A 9,919-nucleotide genomic window follows, 5' to 3' on the forward strand; every position below is an offset into this window, starting at 1 on the left:
AGGGAAAATGGAGTCAGAATAGTAGTCTGTCTCCCTCACTTCCAATCTTATGTTCGAAGGCCACGGGGTAAGTGACTTATGTTTTTAGTTGTACTGCACTATTACACTTTTTGTGTAATAATGACTTTGCTGTTATATGCCATTGTATGTAAAGCACATGTGCATGTGCAACAGTTTGTCTTTGGCAAAGAACCACTGTTGTCTGAAGACCCTTTAAAAGAAAAGGAGCATCTGGCCCTGTTTAGCTAGCTAGCCCTGTTCAGCTTGACCTTGGTTCAGCTAGCTCAGTCACGTGCTATGAGCTCCAAAAAGGAGAAAGTGCTTCCAAGCTCTCTTTTCCTTTGTTACAAGAAACAAGAGGGAAAAAGCACTTTGGGAGCATAGTTAGAGCTCTGTGAACTCACCCTGAACTCAGCAATAAACAGTATGACAGTGCCTCAAGTCTTTTTCCAACTCCCTGCATCTCTCTCCATTCGACCCACCCTTGAGAGGATGAAAGAACCCCACAAAGCATACACTGTATTTGTGTTTATTTCTATAAATAACATAAACATAAAAATATTTGTTTTACAATATATGGCAGATACTGAACTAAGGGTTTACATATATTTTCACAAGAATCAAAAAATCTCTATTAACTTGAAAATATTGCTTTCTACATTTTACAGACATGTATATAAAATTATCGCATTTTTTTTTGGAGAGGTTTTTCCTGTACGGTGTGTGCGCTCGCCAGACAAACAGACAGAGAGAGATAGAGAGACAGACTGAGAGAAGTCGCCCTTGAGGGGATGGCGACGCCACAATCCCATCTCCTCCATTCGGGTCTGGGACTCGAACCGCGGTCGACTATAAGGGAGTCCAGCGACATAGCCATTACACTAACTGCTGGCCCCAAAATTATCGGGTTTTAAAACAAGAACAGGAAGTCATTAAAACTGGTTCACAGAGCCAGACAACCAGAGTTCAAAGGCTGGTTCTGCAAATTATTTACCAAATTTAGGCAAATAAATTTGTTCCTCTTCTTTTGCAAAATGGAGATATAATGACACCTACCTTGGAGTCATAATGTGAAGATGAAATATTTCAATGAATTAAGAATGCTTTATATCTGAGGACTGGCAGGTGGTGTAGTGGCTAAGGGTGCTGGACACCTACATGGTCACCCATGGAAGTCTCGAGTTGCAGACCTGGCAGCTTGCTTTCACACTTTTTATCTCTTTATCTCTCTTTTTTTTCTCTGTCTCTGTTTTGCTCTGTCCTGCTCTGGTCAAATTAAAATAAATAAATAAAGTTAAACAAAGTAATTTTTAAAAAATAATGCTTTATTTCATAGTAAGTGCTCCATAAATATTATTATGTTACCTATCAGATTTCTCAATGTTACCCCTTTTGAGGATTCATATGAAGCCATCCTATTTTTCTGAAAGAATTGGGTAGTGTTATTTTTATTTTCCCAATCTGATTCTGCTAGACTGCTTACATATTAATAACAAATTTCTTATAAATATAAAAATATATGTGTGTATACATATATATTTATAATTAAATAACTGTTCCTATATTTGATCAATTTTCAAGTATAATTTCTGAGTCAACAACCAAGAATATTCAAAATTGGTAGATGATGTTTATTTACTCACTGAATTGCAGACATCAACTTATGTTCTCTTCTACCAGTAATGTTAGTTTCTCCATGTGCTCCCCACTTCCAGATTTATTCATTCAGCTTTCCATTGATTCAACAAAATTTTATTAGTTATTATATTTGATATAATTGCTAGAAACTGGAGACACCTCATCCCTCTTCATGAAACTCAGAATCTCCTACAGAAATTAAAATATTAAGTATCAAATGGAATATTATAAAGATGTTCAATCATAAAAAAGCAGTATCTCATAATAGATTTAAAAAAGACATGAAATGTAGTAGCATGTCTGAAACAAGACTATGTAATAAATAAATATATTAAAATAAATAACTAGTAAATAAATAAAATAAATATTAGTAAATAAAGTAGTAAATAAACAGTAAAAATTTATTAAAATAAATGATTATTAAATAAATACATAAATAAATGTATTCTGTATTTTTGTAAATATATTTAATATATTTACATAATTTATATTTATAATAAATATATTTGTATATATCCTATACATTCTATATTATATAAATATTTAATTACACATAAATATTTTATATACATGTGCATATATTCTTGTTAGAGGGTTTTGATAAACAAATCTCAACTGAAAAAAGGCTAGGGAATCTAGAGCTAGGAGCCATTCATTGTTTCCCTTCAGTTCAGATAACAGATAATAAAGGACTTTAATTAACTTTATCACTGATATGCTGAGTAGGGAAAAATGAAACAAATGCTCATCATGCTTTACAAAATAAAACTATTTCTGCATTTTTAATTTTTCTATGGTTTATAATCCATAGATTTCACCTGATCATTTGGTATTCATAAGAACCATGAGCAAAAAGTAAATGACCACTCTCTCCTCAGCTGCTGAACTTAAAATCGTGGAGGAGCAGTTGGAGAGGTAACTAGATGTTCTGATTTTTCAATGAGGTGTCTGAATCTGTGTTTCCATTTATATCCAGTAAGTACCTTATCACAGAGAGCATTATCTCTTCCAGCTCACACTCCTATCCAAAGTCACTTAAATCAAATTAAATATGTCCAAAAGTTTCTCGGAAACACTGAAACAAAGCTAGATCCCATGGCCCTTTCTCTTTAACACAAGTAATTATATACTCCCATTGCCCTCTGACTCCTGCAGGGCCCAGGGAAGTTCAGTGTGGAAATGAGCTTCATTAATTCCCATTTCTACAATTCACTTCAAAACTGGTGGGGTGGCAACACTTATTCCCCCACTGTTAACTCATGCAAATGCTACAGAGACTCCAATTTATTTCACCACTTAGATGATCTACTATTGCCAGAATAAATCAATTAGAGAAACATTCATCAGTTGTATTCAGCATCACTACCTAATCTTTCTATAGTTTCAAGTCAAGTGGATTCTTATTCCCTCTAGCTGAGTAGCAGCAAAATCTTTAAAAATTAGGTGTATGGCTTTTTAGTCTTATCCCACACTACACTGAACATTAAATGTTTAAGAATAAGATCTCCTGAATTATTATTTTCCGAAAAATGTTTAATGATATTACAAAATAAATGTTAAATTTGATTTATTTTATTTCAATGTGTTTCCTATATCAGTGCTGTCCAGCAGAAATATAACATGTGCCACATATTTTTTTTCAAATTTTCTAGTTGCATATTTTATAAGTAAAAGGAAAGAGTTAAAATTAATTTTTTTGAGAGGTTTTTGCTATAGGGCGCATGCGCTCGCCAGACAGACAGAGAGAGACATGGAGACAGAAAGTGAGAAATCACCCCTCGGGGGGATGGCCACACCTCAATCCCTTCTCCTCCATTCTCCTCTTGGGATCTTGGACACGCACGCACACGCACCCGGCATGAGTTTTAAGTCACCAGGTACGGGATGCAAACCATGGTCGACTACGTGGGAGTCCAGCGACATAGCCATTACGCTAACTGCTGGTTTCCATCAAATTAATTTTAATAATATATTTTAAAGTGATGTTCAAAATATTAACATATGAAATCAACATAAAATTGTTAATATGACACTTTATATTATTTTTTTCACACTATGTCTTTTAAATGTAATGGTTCGTTTACACTTACAGTACATCTTAATTCTTACTAAACACATTTCAAGTACTCAATAGTCCCTCAATAATCACATGGAGTTAGTAGTCACCATGCCATGTTTGAGAGTATGTGTGTGTCTGTATATATATATATATATATATATATATATATATCACTTTAAATCCTCTCTGAAACAAATTGGAACAAATTTTTAAAGTAATACAATGAGACCAGTGGATGGCATAATGGTTGCATTGCTGGGCACCCACATTGTCAAACCAGGGTTCAAGTCTCATACCTAGTGGCTTAAACTCATATGGGTGTAAGTGCATGCATATCCAAAATCCTGAGAGAAGAATGGAGGAGACAGGATTGTGGCATGGTCATCCTCCCTGGAGGATGATTTCTCATTTTCTGTATCTCTGTCTCTCTGTCTATGGTGAGTGCACATGCCCTATAGCAAAAATCTCTCTTAAAAAAATAAAATAAAATAAAACAATAGCTAACTTTTTTTTTCTTAGGTTTTGGTTTGTTCTGTTTTGCCGCAGGGCATGTGCACTTGCTGGGGAGCAACAGAAAGAGAGGAAAAGAAAGAATTCAAATCTCTCCCCCAAGTAAGAATTGTCATGCTAAAGTTCTTTCTCCTCCATTCTCAACCTGGTATTTTGGACACACATGCACATGTCCCCAGCTTATTTTTCAGGTTGCTGAGTCTAGGACTCAATATGAAGTTGGCCATGTGGAATCCAGAGTCTTAACCTCACACCACCTGCTGGCCCTGACAATAGCTCATATTTTTGTGGCAGGCAAAAATTGGTTAAGAACTCTAATACACACAATTGTATTTGACTTGCAAATCTACAACATTGTTTTTCTGCTATATCAATGCAATTTCTAACATAGAAAGCACGACATGTGTATAAGAGAATAGAAATGAAGGTTTGTTTAGAACTAAAACTGACAGTGGCTATTTTTACATTCAAAGTTCAGGTCAAAATGAAAAATATATAGGACTACATCAGACTAGAAAAGTTCTGCAAAATGAAGGCAGTAATCAACAAACTGAAACATCAGCCTATAGATTGGGAAAAATATTTACAAATCATATGCCTGATAAATGGTTAATATCCAAAATTTAGCAAGAACCTATCCAACTCAATGTAGATAAACAACCTAATAACACAAAAAAAGAGCAAAAGTACTGAATAGATATTTACTTTACAAAGACATAAATATTGACAACAGATGTTGTGGTGGCTAGGCAATGGACTCCCACATGACCAACTATGGCTTGAGTGTCAGGTCTGGTAGCTTGAAAATCATGCTAGGCACGTGTGCATGCTGCTGAAAATTCTGAGGAGAGAATGGAGGAGAAGCTGTTGTAGCATGGTTATCTCCTTGTGGGGTGGAGCTGATTTCTCACTTTCCGTCTTTCTGTTCTCTCTATTTCTCTTCAGTGAGCACACATGCCTTATGACAAAAACCTAAAAAGAAAAAATTGTCAACAACTATATCAATTGGTGTTCAGTATAGTCTGTAGCCTAATGATTAAGGCAGCTGGATTCCACATGGCCAACTGCATGATTCCACCCAAAGGCCTAGTGGCTTAAAAAACATGCTGGGCACTTGTACATGCATCCCAAAAATCTCAAGAGAAGAATGGAGGAGAAGGGACCGCAATGTGGCTATCCCCCCTGATGGGAGGGTGTTATTTCTCACTATCCTCTCTCACTTTCTTTTTATCTCTCTTTGTCACTCTCCAGCAAGTTCATGACCCTATAGCAAAATGAAAACAAAAATGATAAAGAAAAAACACAGCAGGCACACGTATATGTGTGATCAGAATTCCAATAAGATGGAAAAATGGACACTGGATTGTGTGTGGCTAAGTCCCATTGAGGGGTGCCCTCTCTCTCTCTCTCTCTCTCCCTCTCTGTCTCTTTGATAAGAACATAAGCTCTGGAAAGAAAATAGGTATCTGACATCATTAGGGAAATGCAAATTAAACCACTATAAGATACTAGCTCATATCTGTTAGGATAGTTACTATGAAAAAGTAAAAAGATAACAAATTTTACTGAGGATTAGAGAAAAGAAATCTTGTACACTATTGGTGGGAATACAGATTAGTTCGTTCATTATGGAAACTAGTACAGTGATTTCTGATTAAAAATAAAACTCTAATATGAACCCAGCAATTCCTTATCTGGGCTTAAACTCAAAGGAAATGAAATCATCCCTTTTTTTTTTTTTTTTTTTTTTAAATTTTCCCATAGGGCTCATGCACTCACCAGAAAGACAGCGGGAAATCACTCCCCAGAGGATGACCACGCTGCAATCCTTTCTCCTCCATTTTCCCCTCAGGATCTTGTGCATGCATGCACACATGCCCGGTGTGAATTTAAACCACAAAGTCCAGTACTTGAATCAGGGTCAACTATGTGGGAGTCCAGGAACATAGCCATTACACTAACTGCTGGTCCTGAAATCATCACCTCCTAACAATTTTGCATTCCCATGTCTGTAGCAGCATTTTCCACATTAGCAATAATAATAAGAATGGAAATGACCTAGGAAATAAATGGGAAATGGACAAAGAAACTCTGGTACATATATGTAAGAATATGAATAATATTCAGTACTGATAGGAAAAAATGCAGTGGAGAAAAGAGAGGCTTTTCAGCAAGTGGGGCCAGAAGAACTAGATATCCACCTGCAAAGAAATGAAACTGAACCCTTATCTCTCACCATGAACTAGAATCAACTTAAAATGAATCAAAGATTTAAAACTACTCATAGAAAATGGGAAACTCTTGAAAACATTAGAGTAGGCAATTTTTTTAAATTTTTGCCACATGGCACATGTGCTTGTCATAAATGTGGATGGCAAGAGACACTGAAAGGAAGTGAAAATTTTCCCTGGAGCATGGCCATGCCTTAATCCCTTCTCCTCCATTCTCTTACTGGGATTTTGTGCATGCACACACATATTCCCAGTGTGATTTTCAAGCTGCCAGGTCTGGTACATGAACCATGGTCATCCATGTAGGAGTTCAGCACTATAACCACTACACCACTTGCTGGCCCCTGGAGCAGGCAAAAATTTCTTAAATAAGAACCTTAAAGTACAAATGATAATCATGAAAATAGCCTAGTGTGATTACATCAAGCTAAAAAGTTTTTTCATAGCAAAGGAAACAACAACTAGAGTGCAAAGTCAATCCTCCAAGTGGGGAAAATATTTGTGAATTACTCCTCAGACAAAGGATTGAGATCCAGAATATATGGGGAACTCAAGCAACTCACCTATAAAAAGAAAATGAATAATACAATTTTAAAAAGGACAAATGAACTGAATAGAAACTCTCCAAGGAAGACTTATGAATGGTCAAAATAGATATAAACAAATGTTCAATGACTCTTGACATAAGGAAAATGCAAATCAAAAACACATCCTAACCCCAGTTAGGATGGCTAGGATCAAGAAAATAAAGAACACGTGCTTCTGAGACTGTGGTGAAAAGAGAACACTCTTATACTGGTGGTGGGAATGTGAATTAGTACAATTCCCATGGAAAACAATATGGAGTTTCCTCAAAAAACCTACAAATAGAACTATTTTATAATCTGGTCATCCCATTCCATGGTATTTACCAAAAGGATAGGAAAAGACTGAGTCGGAAAGACACTTGCATACTCATGTTTAATCCACTTAGGTGTCCAAAAACTTAATGACTGGGTTGAAAAACTGTGGCACATATATATCATGAAATATTATTTGGCCATAAGAAATAATGAGATCCTATCATTTATTTAAAAATGGGTAAATATAGAAGACTTAATGATAAACAAAGTGAGCCAGACTGTGAAAGATATACATGGTATATTCCCATGCAATAGGTACCAAATGTCTGCACTCCATGGCAGAAATGGAAAGATGTGAAAATATGAGAGTAGAGAGGAAGAATGTAGACACCAGAGACTGAAAAGGAGGAGAACGGGTTGTAGAAAGCTGGTGTAGAGGGTATGTGTGAGAAACAAAAGAAACATTTAACAGACAAAAGAATGTAAGGCCTCTGTGGGGAAAAAAAAGATCCAAATTTGTTTCTTCCTAAAAATTAAAATAAAAAACAAAATAAAATAAATTAAATTTACAAAAAGGAACAAATAAGTTATATAACACATAGTGAAAGGTAAGTAAGTATTTATTTATTAAATAAATAGAGCCAGAAAACCAGCTCTTAGAAAGTTTTGTTAGGAAGGCATAAAAATGAAATCTCAGTAAATAGCTTTGTTCAGGAAGACACAGAAATAAGTTATAGATTACACACACAAACTAAAGTGAGTCAAGAGTCTGGATCTAGAGAAGGATGGCTTATTTTACACCAGAATGTGTGTTTGTGATTAGTTTGCTTGGTTGAGGAGGGATCTGGGAAAATTTACTGCTCAATAGAAGTGGGGGCTATCATTATGGCCAAAGACTAAATCTCATTTTGGTGAAAATACCCAAGATGATTCTCAGAATTTCTTAGCATCTACTCTTCCGTAGCTTCAGTAGTTATAAAAATAACTTTTCTCATCACTCTTGTAAGAAATATTAAGCTGCTATTTCTTTTTTTTCTTTCTTTCTTTTTTTCTTCTTTTAAGTTTTTGCCACAAGGCACGTGAAAGTCAGAGAGAGGGATAGAGGGAACATGAGAAACCACCCCTAGGGGACATGGCCATTTAAAAATCCCTTCTCCTGCAGTCTCCTCTTGGGATTTGGGGTACACAGGCACACATGTCTGGCATATTTTTCAAGCCACCAGGTTCAGGACTTGAACCATAAAGTCAGTCATGTGGGATCCAGCACCTTATCCATTATGCCACCCGCTGGCCCTAATTTATTTTTTTTAATACTCAATTCATATTAAAATGTCTGTGTATTCAATTTGTCATATAGCTTTATGCCTTAATCCTCACTCATTTTTCTGGCTTATTTTGCAATCTTTTTCTTAGTCAGAAAGAACAAGACCAGCTCTGTGGCATAAAAATAATTCACTGCTCTAGTAATGCACTGCATTCCACATGGAGTCTGTGGTTGAGCCCCTGATCTGGTTGGCCTGAAACATCTGGGCATGTGTGTGAGTACACAAGATCCAAAGAACTGAAGGGCTGGAAGATGAGAGGAAGGGGTTCACAGTGTTATGACACCTTGTGGAGGGTGCTAATCTCTCTGTCTTTGGCTTGCTCTCTTTCTCTCTTCTTTTATGATGTTTTAGAGATTTTTATTTTCACTATTCATGGTAGAGCACATAGGCATGCAGAAGAGTATATGAGAGAGAGAGAGAGAATGAGCACCCTTCACAAAGTCTGGTCATGCCATGATATTCTTCAACTAGTCCTCCAGGATGTTGGATCTTGAGCACTTACACAGATACCCAATATTTTTTCAGGTTGACCAGGCCAGAAATCCAAACTGTAGTCACCATGAGGGATCTGACTTCTTTTAAGCAGTGCATTGCTTCTACACCATAGAACTGGCTTCTCTCTTTTCATCTCTCTCTCCCATGAATATGCTTGATCACTTTCATAAATAAAGGGGGAAAATTAAAAAGATCTGTGGAGTTAATAGGCTTTACCAATAATTAAACAATAAAAATTATAATTTATCACCTGAAGTGCTGTGAGTTTGGTTTGGTTTTCTAAAGTATCTAACTTCAAAGTAATTATTCAATGAGTAGAAGTAAATAAAATATTTTCTTTAAAAACTAACAAGTGTGTTGTCATTACTTTTACTACTTTTTGCTCAAGATGAAGCTGAAGTTTCGCAGTAGGAAAAAGCTCAATTCTGGGCCTGCTAGCGTCACACAAACTTCTCTATCTCTTAATTTATCCCTTCCACTTACTTATTTATTATTAATTCTTGTGTTTTTATTGTCTCTCCTTTTTAACTCTGTTTTAAACATATAAACCATAGAGAATAATGGACCAGTTAATAAACAAAAATGCTGCAGTACGCTAATTCTCAGGTGGGGTCCCCAGTCCCCTTTCCCAGCAACAACCTGGCAACCATAAACGAGATCTTTTAATCCAGGCAAAAGTTGAAAATTCTGTAAATAGATGATGGGTCAACAGGTGGCGTACTGTGTAAGGCACTGAACTCCCACATGGTCAACCGTGGTTTGAGTCCTGAATCTGGTGGCCTGAAATTCACACCATCCGTATATGCGTGCATGCCCAAA

Source organism: Tupaia chinensis, unplaced genomic scaffold (assembly GCF_000334495.1).
Source record: "Tupaia chinensis unplaced genomic scaffold, TupChi_1.0 Scaffold000581_1, whole genome shotgun sequence".
NCBI lineage: Eukaryota > Metazoa > Chordata > Mammalia > Scandentia > Tupaiidae > Tupaia > Tupaia belangeri.